This window comes from Rattus rattus, chromosome 18 (assembly GCF_011064425.1).
Source record: "Rattus rattus isolate New Zealand chromosome 18, Rrattus_CSIRO_v1, whole genome shotgun sequence".
In the NCBI taxonomy this organism is placed as follows: Eukaryota; Metazoa; Chordata; class Mammalia; order Rodentia; family Muridae; genus Rattus; species Rattus rattus.
In genome coordinates, this window is record NC_046171.1 from 19,899,144 (window position 1) to 19,911,790 (window position 12,647).

Consider the following 12,647-nt stretch of genomic DNA (forward strand, 5'->3'; position numbering starts at 1 on the left):
TAGAACAGATTGTTTCTTTAGATTTCTCATTCTGAAGGCACTATTGATCTTGGGAAGTTGCAAGACTCTCTTCATCTAAGAGACAAGTCTCGGAACGAGCAAATGGATGAAAGGTCCCGTCGTCAGATGATCCATGTGGGAAAACACCTGTGACATAGGATTAAGTTATTATGAGATTCTTTAGAGGCAGAGGAAAAGGAAGAAGAATCAAATATGCCTTATGTGTTGCTGTGGGGTCAAACTGTGTCAAGCATGTAGCAGCATGAACAGAAAATTTTATCATCTCACACAGTCGGTGACTCCAGAGTTTCTTAGATTCAAAGCCTGGCTTCTGGCAGTTTCTACAAGCCAGGCTGGGTCACCTGTCCAAAACAAACCCATTAAAGAGATAAATAGCATTGAAAAGCTGAAGTTTATTTACTCTGGGCACATTGAGAAGAGGAACAAACCAAGAAAAGGCCCACTGACCTCGAGTCTATCTTTGTCCTGATGTGAACTTTAGGTTTAAGTCGAGGCTCCTGGAAGCTGGCCTCAAGTCGTCAGAACTGTGTGAAATCTTCCCGGGGCTGCAAATTCCTCTTCTGGATGGTATAGGAGATTTATCTTTTTTCTTCCTCCAGCATGGATTCCTAGGAGTCTACTGTTTTAATAATTGTCTGATAGCAACCCCTGCTTCTGGGCCAGGTCTCACTTTATATCCCTGGATGGTCTAGAACTCAATACATGGCCCAGGCTGGCCTTGCAACTCATTGCAGATCAACCTGTCTCTCCCTCACGAGTGCTAGAATAAAATGTGTGGGCCAGCGCATGAAGGCAAGTGTTTCCCTTTAAAGAACCTTCTGTCAGGACAGTTCCATGGGGCCCAGGCAACAGGGCGTGGCTTGGCTGGGTGTTCTGTCTCAGAATTCTTATTCATTTGCGGGGCCGCATGGTCTGAGAACTCTACAGGGCAGAAGGATCTGTTGCTAGACTCATGTAGGAGGTGGGTTTGGGGGTCTCGTTTGCCGCTTTCTAGATTCTCTGTTTCTCAGCACGTAAGCCCCTTCCATGGACTTGCTTCTCCCGAGCAACAGAGATCTGGGTCACTGTGGTTGGGAACTACCCAGGCTTGTCACCGATGGTCGGGTTTTAAGGCTGGCTACTACACCGCTACCAAGCCTTATCAAACAGTAGCAGTTTGCACCATTTAACGGCTTCAAAGGAGAGGAACTGATGGGCCATGACTTTGCCTTCACGGCTTTGTTCAGTCTTGCCATGCTGACTGTGACTGGCCTTACGCCGCAGTCTCGTAGGGGATCTCCCTGGCTGCTCCCGTTTACTGGGAGATCATCATCATCTGTAGTGCCAGCTGCTTCAGGGGCAGATTCATTAAGCAGGAGTAGTGAGGGCGTGGGGTGCATTGGACCAGTCTGGATAGACGGGAAGCCCTGTTTTGCTTTTCTGCTTTTTTCTTTTATCATCTATCTATCTATCTATCTATCTATCTATCTATCTATCTATCTATCTATGATCTATCATGACCTGTCTACCGTCTATGTGTCCATCCATCTATCCATCCATCCACCCATCCACCCATCCATCCACCCATTTATTTATCCATCATCCACTTATCCTATTTATTGTGTGGGTCTGTGTGATTGTATGTATGACACAGCATGTGGAGGTTGGGTCTCCCCTGCCACCTTGTGGGACCCAGAATCAAATTCAGGTCATCAAGGTTTGACTTAACACCTCCACTCTCTTAAGTATTGCTCTCACTCCCAAGCCCTTAAGGCTAAAAATAGCCTCATATATAGTTCAAGTCTCTCTCTCTCTCTCTCTCTCTCTCGTGAGACAGTTTAAATTTATTTTAGTCTTTAACCAGAGCCAAAGAGTAGGGCATTAGAAGGAGGCTTTTCTTGTTCGTTTGTGGCCCCCTCCTCTGTTTTGATACAGGGCCTTATGTGTCCCAGGCTGGCCTTGAACTCACTACAAAGCTAAGAATGACCTTGAACTTCTGATCCTCCTGCAGGACCTTCTAATGCTGGCATTAGCAGTGTGCGCCATCATGCCCCGCTGTGTAAAGCTTGGAATTGAAGCCAGGATGTGATGCACACCAGGCAAGCACTCTATCAACTGGGCTACATTCTCGGGGCCTCTCTCCAGGTTTTTTTTTTTTTTTTTTTTTAAATGAGGCCATTTTTTAACCCAGCATCCTTTGTTCTAATGCTTCTTGTTGCAGCTGCCACCTGTCCGCGATCCTGTCCAGATCTCTCTGTCCCTGAGGTGTTAGCTTACGGCCCCATCTTGGTCCTTTTCCACCATTTTCAGTCCCTCCAGGGCTTGGAGGACCCGGCGGGCCACACTCTTAGAGCCTCTGCTGAAGTGGCTGGGCCTGACACCGTTTCTCTGCCGTCCTCCGTAGATCTTGGTCATGGAACCAACCCCTGCACCACCACGGAGGTACAGGTGCCGTGCTGTGGAAGCAGCTCGTGTGTAGAACCAGTTCTCATCATATGGGGCAAGCTCTTTATGTTTGGCAAGCTTGACTGTGTCCACCCATTCGGGGACTTTCAGCTTCCCAGACTTTTTGAGGAAGGCTGCCAGAGCTCTGACGAACTCCTGCTGGTTAACGTCTTTTACAGTAACTCCAGGCATCCCTCCGCTGCCCACCTAACCCTCTGGGCTCCCGGACTGTGGCGATCAGGCATGTCCGGGCCTGCCGCTCGCACGTGGCCGCCTCTCTCCAGGTTTTTAAAAAGAGGTTTACTTACTTAATATATGTGTGCCTGAGTGCATGTATGTGTACCACATGGACATAGGTTTTATTAAAGGCCACAGACAGGCAGCAGATCCTCTGGAACTGGAGTTACAGGTGCTCGAGGTCCACCGGATGTGCCCAGAGCTGTCCTGAGATCCCTCTTGCACGCTTGTGCTGCATGGATTCAGGCCTCCATTCTTCACAGCCTCTACATGCTGGGCTCTTCTGACATCGAAGAGTGATTTTCTTCACCAGAATCTCTGCAAGGTGGATCCGGCAACTCTTTCCGGGTGTTTTCTTTCATCATGGAAGCGACCCCAGCAGAAATTAGATCTGCCTGGATCTCCTGGCCCTGGGGATAGAGATGGTTCTGAGATGCCTCGTGGATGCTGGGAATTGAACCTGGATCCTCTGGACCAACAGCCGGTGTGCTTAACTGCTGAGTCAACTCTCTAGGCTTCTTAAGAAAGCGTTTTGGAATCATCGTGTATGTGGCGTGAGTGCGTGTGCCAAGGTGCACTTGTGGAGTTGGCTTCCTCTAGTCACCTTCATGCAGTGGCTGGACCAGGGTCACCAGACCTGCACAACAAGTGCCTGTCCCTCAGGAGCCATCTTGCCAGCCCTCAAACATGTCTGAATATGCCAAACCTAGCATCTGTCGTTTTAATATTAGCCTTATCTTTACCCCTAGATTTTGTGTTCCTGGAACGTAATTGATGGTTTACAGAGGCAAGCAAGTAAATGCATGAACTTACAGCTAACTCTTCCCATTGATCTCTTAAACACTTGCAGGAGCAGGGTAGATATTCTTAAATCCCTCCTCTGGGCTTTCTAGGGACGTCGTTATTTACTAACTGTCCCATAGCCTGGCCAGCAACCTCTGAGCCTGAAGCATCATCTCTGCCTCCTTGCCCGGAGGCGTTTCTACTCAGGTTGTGCGGAAAGGAACTGTCAGAAGCGCAGTGGTTAGAGCACTTACTGCTCTGCCGTCTCAGCACCCATGTCAAGACTCACAACTTCCTGTAACTCCAGTTCCAGGGGATCTGATTGTTGTGGTAAATATTAAAATAGAAAGCGCCAACCCACGCTATCGCCGGCACTGGTGGGCCACATGGCACCTGTGGGGTGTTTTCACCTCAATCAGCAAAGCGTCTCTACCCGACTTGCTAAGTTTCCACTTTCCGTCTCACTCTGCCACGGGCTACTGTCTCCGGCGGTCTCTCCGCCTCCATGACTAGCCCCACATCGACCGTCCATGTAGTTCCCACGGCGGGTCGCTGCCACGCCAGTCCCATACAGAGACGGCCTCTCTCGAGCCTCTCTTGCGTGGACTGTGCTCACATTCCCACCATCATCCCCTGTGGTTATTGTCACAATTCCCAGTATCCCATTAAAATCAAAACTCTGGAAGCTTGTAAGTTATCAATCAGATTTCTATCAGTCAATCCTCACCCCACAAAGCATCCAAATAATAAACTCTGAACCAATTAATATTGATATAAACTGCCCACCTAGATAAGATAACAATTGTCCTATAAAAATCCATCCCTTAAAAAAAACTCCATCCCTTATGAAATATTCATAACTACCTGTGGCCCTTTAAGGCCACACGGATCTGGGTCGTCCTTCTCTGCCTCCATCTTGGTTCTTCCTCCTTCCTTCTCTCTCTCCTCCCCTCCAAAACACTGTGCCCGCCTTACTTTTCCACTGCCCAATCACAGGCCTTGCCTTATCTTGTGCCTCCCTCCCCTGCATTCAGACAGCCATCCACATCTGATACCCTCTTCAGGCCCTCCTGGATACTCGCATGCATATGACGCACATAAACTCATGCAGGGGCACAGATACATATGCATTAAAAAACAACCAAACTCTGAAACAAAAGGAAATAGAAACAGGGCCTGGAGAGATGGCTTAGCACTTAGGACTGCTTGCTGCTCTTCTAGAGGACTGGAGTTTGGTTCGCCGTACCCACATCACGCAACTCACACAGCCCATGATTCCCGCTCCAGAGGATCTGGCGCCCTCTTCTGGCTTCCGCAGGCACTTACACACATGTGCGCACACACATGCAGGCACTTACGTATATGCACACACACACACACGTGCATATGCACACACACGTACACACAAATAAAAACGGGATCGTGTCTTCAAAAAAAATCCGCAAGAAGTTAAAACACTCAGGATGGTGACTCTATCTGGGTCATTCAACAGCTGATGTTGACAAACCCGAAAAAAGGCTGAATCCTTATGTATGCCTGTGGGAGGTTCTATGCAAAGCAGTTCAGAAAGAAACCTTGACGCTTGCAACATGGCTCCGGGGTGGGAGCCAGAAATGAAAGCCTTCCCTCGATTGGAACCACAGACACATTCTTGTGGTAGTTGGGCCCTGACTCTATCCAAGGATTGAATAAAAGGTCAGGGAGAGAATTTAATTCAAGGTGGCCTCTGTATGGTTTTGAGCCATATTTGAGGCGCGACCTTAGCTTCTCTCTAGAGAAACTTGACTTCAGTTCAAGCGAACAGCAGCTGACAAGACTTAGTGGATGCTAAACACATGTTAATTTCAGTCATATTAAACTACAAAAAATATGTGTGGCAGAAGTAGTGAGATATATATCGCCTGGGGAGAACAGAGCAACATACCTCAGAATTAAGCCTTCGAAATTATCTACATGTAGGGGGGGGAGACAAGGAAGAGGCCAAGAGGAAGTGAGGCCAATTGCACACACTGTCACTCGGGCCACCAGCACCAAAGCTAGAACAGGCTCCTTAGAGTAAGAGCTTAATGCCAGTTGCCCAGTGTTAGAGAGTGGGTATAGGCTGTGGTGTGGGGTAAAGGACAGAAACTACTTTCTTATGGTTCCGAAGGCTGGGAATGTGCCGGAGGCTGGTTCCAGGGAGGTCTCTCTTTCTGGATTGTAGTCAGTCTTGCATACAGGTGTGTGTGTGTGTGTGTGTGTGTGTGTGTGTGTATTGCAAACACACTAATCTTAAGGCCTTCTGAATTAAGGTTCTTCCCTCATGGAAGTATAACCTACCGCTTGAGAGTCCCATCTCCAAATATCGTCATTTTGGGTTAGGGTTCAATGTGTGGACCTGGAGGGACACGGTGCAGTCCCTCACAGTCTATCTCGCATGTTTTTGTTAAGTTAATTTCCCATAGTTCCCTTTCTTCCCTTCCTCCCCCCTCCATTTCTTCCTCCCTTCCTTCCCTCCCTACTTCCGTCTCTGTTCTCTTTTCCTTGGATTTTTTTTTTTTAAGGCGAGGTCTCCTATAGCCCAGGCTGGCCTCCCACCCATTCTGTAGCCAAGAATGACAGCATACATCATCTGAACCTCTCGCCTCCACCTCCTAAGTGTGGGGTTGGGGGGCTGTGCCCCTACTTGTGGCTTAGCACCGCGTTTCGGATGGCTGTATCCTTCGATGTGGACCACAGCTGGTCTTTCTGTAAATGAGCCTGCCTCACCTTCTGTGGATCCTTTCTGAAGAAGCCGATCTTCCTTGTTTTCCCAGTATCCCCCTACGTTGTTTATGTATAACTTACCTGCCAGGAGAGCCAAAGTGAGGGCGGAGAGCCATGGGATGCAGCAGGGAAGTCGAGCAGCCAGAATGCTGAGGAGAGGCAGAGAGAGACAAAGGGCCTTGCTGCACCATGTGGTACAGCAGCCAGACATTATTACTAAGAGAAAGGACCTTTCTTCCATCAGGAAGAAAGTAGACAGACTGTCAGCTCAGAGCAACGATCTCTTTTCCTAACTGATGTGACTTGGTGAAAAGTCTGTCTGTCTGTCTGTCTGTCTATCTATCTATCTATCTATCTATCTATCTATCTATCTATCTATCCATCTAATTTTGTATAGGGTCTTACTATGTAACTTTGGCTGGCCTTGAACTCACAGGGATCCTCCTGCCTTTGCTTTCTGAGTGCTGGGATTAAAAGTATGCTCCACCATACATGATTCTACTCTAGTTTTATTGAGGAAAGATATGCTTTCTTTATGTTTTAATTTACTAATTGAGAATTTCATAAAATATATTTTGATCATAATTTCCCCTTCCTTAATGTCCCCCAGATCCTTCCCTAACTCCCCACTCACTCAGATTTATTTTCTTGCTCTCTCTTTCAAAACACACACACACACACACACACACACACACACACACACACCACACACACACACCCCACACACACACACACACACACACACACACACACACACACACACACACCACACACACACACACACACACACACACACACACACACACACACACACACACACACACACACACACACACACACACACACACACACACACACACACACACACACCCCACACCACACACACACACACACACACACACACACACACACACACACACACACACACACACACACACACACACACACACACACACACACACACACACACACACACACACACCACACACACACACACCCCACCCACACACACACACACACCCCACACACACACACACACACACACACACACACACACCCACACACACACCCACACACACACACACACCCATACACACACACACACACACACACACACACACACACACACACACACACACACACCACACACACACACACCACACACCACACACACACCACCCCCCCCACACCCACACACACACACACACACCCCCACACACCCCACACACCACACACACACACACACACACACACACACACACACACACACACACCACACCTGTGGCATCACACACTTGTGTTACCAACACTCCCAACCACATGAGGCCTGCCCTGGAGTGTGGTGGCCAGGTATAGATTGTGGTCTCTAAGTAGGTGAGGGCTGGCACAAGTTTAGGCAAGGCCTGTGATTGGGCTCTGAAAAAGTAAGGCAGGCACAGAGTTTTGAAGGGAGGAGAGGGGAAAGAGAAGAGGAGAAGAATCAAGACGAAGGCAGAGAAGGATGGATGACCCAGATCTGTGTGGCCTTAAAGGGCCACCAGTAATTATGAATATTTCTTAAGGGATGGATTTTTATAGGACAGTTTATCTTATCTAGGTGGGCACTTTATATCATTACCAATTGGTTGTGAGTTTATTGTGTGGACGTTTTGTGGGATAAGAATTTTAGATCCAAATCTGATTGATAAATTGCAAGCTATTTGAGTCTTGATTTTATCGGGTTGCTGGGAGCTGACACTATAACCATTAGGGGGCGGATGCTGGGGATGTGAGCAGAGGTCAGTGGCAGAGAGCCAGAAGGCTGGCCGCTGCTGGTACCAGCAAATAGCTAGAATTAGCATGGTGTGGTGGCCAAGAACCAGCCGCCGCTGAGATGAATATACCCTACTAATGCCATATGGCTCAACCATGCCAGCTAGCGAGGGTTTGTGGTTATTTTTAATACTTGTTTTCTGTAATGCCTTGTGAGCTGGTAAAATCTATCACTGTCTGATGTTTAAGAGAGAACGGTGCCTACAGTTTTATTTAAAGCAGGGGCTCCAAATCTTAACAATCAGAAACTAGTTAAACTCAAGAGAATTGAAAGTGTCTAGAGACAATTCTGTGGGAGGTAGAGGCCAGCTATACCTCGTCCTGGAAGCTCTGGGGCAGCTTACGTGGTGTGCTCTGTAAATAACTTGTCCATGTTTCTTCAGTAGGGGAGAGTTTAAAAACGGTTTTGTGGGAGAGGCAGATCCGGGTCAGATCTCTGCAGTTTCAGATACTTCTTACTCTAGCCTCGGCCTCGAACGCACCCCTTTCAAAGCATAACATGGGATCCATCAAGACCCAGACTCCTTCAGCACCCACTGCTGGTTCAGTAGCCTTCACACACCCCAGGCAACTTTACCTACAGTCTCCAAGCGGCTTGTTATCTCTCAACCACAGGGCGCATCCCTCATGGAAAGAATCTTGATAAACACAGCATCCCATCATTTAAGTCTGATTTGTCTGGTATGTTGGAGCCTGCCTAATCCAGTTCAGGCTGCTACTAGGTATTGACAAAAGGAACCTTGCTAACCTCAGCCCCTTGCAAAGGGAGATTAGAGAGTCTTAGTGGGGTCCTCTGGTATGGCGGGGGGGGAGTTATTTTATTTTATTTTACCTTATTTTTGAGACAAACTGGGAACTCAATGCAGTAATAGGATACCTACAAACCATTGGGGTGGAGAGTGTAGATTATGTGAGGAATACAAGCCTGGGTAGCAGATACTTGACTACTTATTAATGATTTTGAACCCTGCCTCTCTCCTCACATTATATTTTCGTTGCTCTCCTCACCAGGGTCTCATATCCCATGCCGGTCTCCAAGTCCCTACAGAGCTAGGATGATCTTAACCTTCATGACCCTTCTGTGTCTACCTCCTGGGCTCTGGAGTTACAAGTGTGCCACCAGACCTGGTTTATCTGTCCCTGGGATTGTACCCAGGGCGTTGTGTACACCAGTTCAGTATTCTACCATTTAACCACACTCCTGACCCCTTGAGCAATTTCTCCATTGTAGAATGTAAGAACAGCGACGACACTGTCAGCATGGGATGGTTGAAAGGATTAAGCAATATCGTACGTAGAAAGCTACTAGAATATTGGGACGAGACATAAGTCAGCGCCATAGCGGTATCCCACGCACTGCGACCCGCTTTGAACCTGGAAAGAGTGATCTGACATTTAAACGTTTAAACATATGAGCCACACATGAGCCACATGAGTTTCCATGGGCCTTGGGTGGTCATGGAATTGAGTGTTTTGTTTTTTTGTTTTTGGTCCTTTAAAAGCCACATCTCGTTACAGAAACCACAGCAAACACCATGTAGCGAGCGGAAAGGACCACTTATTTATTATCTCTCCGTGTCAGAAACCATCTGGACCATTTTCTTAGAACAGCTGTTTAGCAAATTAACTTCGGAAACAGGGACACCACGGAAGGTCTCCCGGTTAGCACATTGCACGCAAGCGGGGACAGATGTAGATAAACTTCCCCAAACAGCATTAAGCCACATTACAGCCACGTAGAAAACCACGGTGACGGCACGCATCCTTCCGGGTGCTCGAAGAAGCCCAGGAAATGTCAGCAAAACTCTCACTGCCAAGGGAAAGACTTAGAAATGAGTCTAAGTGCAAAATGGCTTTAAAGACGTCCCCGAGAAGACTGGGAAACCATTGAGCTCCTTTCGTCCGAGACAATGACTGTTGCTAATTATACCTTCTGATTTGTATTAAGGGGTAGCTCGTTCTCTTCCGGTCCCAACACGCTATGCCAAATCTGAGGATAAGAAGAGTTTTAGAAGGGTTGGGGATTTAGCTCAGTGGTAGAGCGCTTGCCTAGGAAGCACAAGGCCCTGGGTTCGGTCCCCAGCTCGGGGAAAAAAAAAAGCACATGCTAAGAAGAGTTTTAGCTTCTGCTCTAAGGGACTTGACGGTTTCATTGACAAGCAGATAAACTGACCTATATAGTGTTGTCAAGGGCTGCACGGACACCACCACTGTCCCTATTATGAACTGTGTAAGTGTGCCAGCTTCCGTTCTCCTAAACATTGGTTTCTTGTTGGATATTAGGTTTACTGCGCATCTTTCTTTTTCCTTTAAGATTTATTTTATTTTGGGGGCTAGCGAGGAATCTTTGGTTAAGGGCATTTGCTGTTTTCATAGAGGACCTAAGTTTGGTTCTGAGGAACCAGTATGTGCACATGAGTACAGTTCTCACAGGGGCCAGGTGAGGGTGTCCAATCCCTCGGGGAGGTGGGGAGAGCTATGGCTGCATGTGAACTGGTGCTGATTTGGGTGTAGGCACCAAACTCAGCTCTTTAACCACCGAGCTATCTCTCCGGACCTTGAGACAGTTTTATGTAGCCCAGGATGACCCCCCAGCTCTCTATGGATGACTGATCTACCGACCTCTACTTCTCAGGCTCTAGGATCAGAGCTGTACACCCATGTAGGCAGCTGACAGCTCCATTATTGCCCATGGAGACTCTCTTTCAGCGTTTATCATTCGTCAGCATGCACACTCTAATGCCTGTTTCACAAAGAGGCTGTTACAATTACATCAGCTGCTCTCTGTGGAGTGGAATACAGTGTGGTGGGTCTGAAGTGTTCAGTTAAAGTGCAGCTGCTAGCTAACAATACTGTTACTGTCATAGACTGTGAAGTAAAGAGAAAGTTCCCATTTTCCTGGCCCCACTGGCTGTGAGGACAAAGAGTACTTTTATTTGATAGGACAGTAGGATGTTGGCTTTAGGTTTGCAGTTTCTCCCCATTCTCTCTCTCTCCTCTCTCTTTCCCCATATAGAGACATATGTGTGTGTATACACACACACACACACACACACACACACACACACACACACACATCCATACTGTGGTGATTTGAATATGCTTGGCCCAGGGAGCGACACTATTAGGAGGTGTGGCCTTGTTGGAGTAGGTGTTTCCTTGTTGGAGGAAGTGTGCCATTATGGGCATGGACTTTAAGACCCTTATCCTAGCTTCCTGAGAATCAGTCTTCTCCTTGTGGCCTTCAGATGAAGATGTAGAACTCAGCTCCTCCTGCACCATGCCTGCCTGGATGCTGCCATGCTCCCACCTTAATGATAATGGACTGAACCTCTGAACCTGTAAGCCAGCCCCAATGAAATGTTATCCTTTGTAAGAGTTGCCTTGGTCATGGTGTTTCTTCGCAGCAATGCAAACCCTAAGACAGACAGACAGATAGACATACACACCTATCTATCTATCTATCTATCTATCTATCTATCTATCTATCTATCTATCTATCTATCTATTTTATGGTGGGATGGGAGAAGTTCTAAAAGATTTCTATGTGGTCTTCAGTTAATCATCTCCCATGAACCCTCATCCTTCAGCTCCTTCACCTACCCCCTCACCGCCCCCATATAAGCCTTTCCCCCCAGAGCACACCCTTCCTCCGCCTGTCTTTTAAAGTATTCATGCTGTCATAACCATTGGGGCACAGCAGGTGCACCTTATAGTGTTCATGGGAGGTCAGAAGATGGTTTTGTGAAATAGATTCTCTCCTTTTTTCTTTTTGTGAGGTCTGGGGCTTGAACTCAGGTAATGAGGTTTGCACCACAAGTCCTTTACCTTCTGAGGCATCTCACTGGTCCACCACCGATCCATTTTAAAGGACCAGGGCCCAGGGCCATGTAGCCAGCTACCAGCAGGGTTAAAAAGAAAAGACCATTGTTCTCTCTCTTTTCTTAAAAGATGTTTATTATTAGTGTGGGGGAGGGGGAGGGGAAGAGGGATGGGGGCATACACATGCTATTGGTGTGTGGGAGTCAGAGGATAACCTTGTGGAGTTGGTTGTCTCCTTCTGCATTCCTGTAGGTTCCAGGGATCTAATTCCCGTTGTCGCCTTGGGTGGCAATCACCTTTACCAGCAGAGCCCTCTCGCCTGCCCATTCCATTGCTCTTTCTAGGTTATCGTTCGCCCTTGAGAAGCAGCATAGGCTTTTAGTCCAGTTCAGTGCCCTTAAGCCAGGGAACCTGGGTTCAAATCACACATGACTTCCAAGTCCTATATTTATGGATGGTTTTCCTGTGAGAAGAGGAAGCTAACAATTAAAATTCTCCATGGCTGATCCTCTCATTTATGAAATGGAGATACACGAAGGATTAAATGATTTACATTAGGTGCTCACAATAATGACTGTCTACTGTGAAGAGATGAGGTCATAGCCTGAGCCACTCTCCTATTGGTCAATGCATGTGTCAGAGTAGACAGCTCAGTGATTATTTGCTCATTGAGCTTTTTCTCACTACATTTATTTACTTAGGTGTGTATGTGTATGGGCACATGTGTTATGGTACATATGTGTTATGGCACACGTGTGTTATGGCACCCATGTGGAGGGCAGTGGTCAAGTGGCCAAAGCCAG

General features: G+C 47.4%; 1 pseudogene; it reads right to left on the bottom strand.

Moving 5' to 3' along the window:
- Positions 1–2,182: 2,182 nt before the first annotated feature.
- Positions 2,183–2,713, bottom strand: LOC116887131 (annotated as a pseudogene).
- Positions 2,714–12,647: the final 9,934 nt, after the last annotated feature.